A 1,240-nucleotide genomic window follows, 5' to 3' on the forward strand; every position below is an offset into this window, starting at 1 on the left:
AGGAGTTCTTGATGGCAAGAGAGTGGTTTCTGGTGGGTTTGGCTGGGGCATGGCTATCTCTATATAATCTGCTCCTGAACACAATAAAGGGGGCATTCTTGGGGAATTCAAGGATGACCCGTGTCGCTGTCTCTCTGTCTGTGTGTGTCTGTGTATTTTAACCTCCAGCCCCTTGCCCGAAGCTCAGTAACTGGGTAAAAGCACATCGAACGCAGACACGGGGGGGGGGGGGGCGCAGTGCGCAGCAATTGGAGGTCTCCACCGAGATAGATATTGGCAATGATGTTGGGAGCAGTGAGACCCCAGATCCTGAATTTCTTGTAATCCCCTGATCCGAGTGCCTACAGCTGCTCTGAGCACGAGACCTTCAGGAGTTCTTGATGGCAAGAGAGTGGTTTCTGGTGGGTTTGGCTGGGGCGTGGCTATCTCTATATAATCTGCCCCTGAACACAATAAAGGGGGCATTCTTGGGGAATTCAAGGATGACCCGTGTCATTGTCTTTCTGTCTGAGTGTCTGTGTATTTTAACCTCCTGCCCCTTGCCCGAATCTCACGAACTGGGTAATAGCATACAGAGCGCAGACATGGGGACGCGGTGCATGGCAGAGGGTGACAATGTGGAAACCAGTCCTTGAAAACTAGACATAAAAGCTACCATGACACTAGGGTTACTATTGTTCTTCCCGTTCCTTCCATTGATTGTGTGGTAGGTGTGATTCTAGTCTTCTTCTTAAAACCCTCCCCTACCTTCTAAACATCTCAGTAGCCAAATGACATTCAAGCCCAATGTACCAGTGGCAGGAGCTGCCACGCATTCACCAAGCAAGGCCTGCCTGCTGTGTGGGTGATCAGGGGCACTGAATTGAAGGGGAAGCCTAGCCAAAAACCTTGTTTTGTAAGGCGTGTCCCCCTTGGTCTAAAGGCGTGTCCCCCTTAGGTGTGTCCCTCTTAGGCTAATATTGACTTATAAAATCTTGCGGGCCTATGGCCCGCCTGCTCTTTGTTTTCCTGCGCTCCTCGCTGGAACCTTGGATTTGTAAGTTCCCTTTCCTTTCCTTTATTAAAACTGAATTATATATATTAAAGCTAGTCTGGTGAATCATAACTGCCGATCAACCACGCACCTTCACTGAATTCTGCTCAAAAGAAGGAAGAGGGAGAGCTGAAATACCATTTCCATGCCCAGCTCGTCCAAACTGTGCCACAGGATCTCCTAAGGTTGCTCCCTCCAACAGAAAGA

This window comes from Arvicola amphibius, chromosome 12, assembly GCF_903992535.2.
Source record: "Arvicola amphibius chromosome 12, mArvAmp1.2, whole genome shotgun sequence".
In the NCBI taxonomy this organism is placed as follows: Eukaryota; Metazoa; Chordata; class Mammalia; order Rodentia; family Cricetidae; genus Arvicola; species Arvicola amphibius.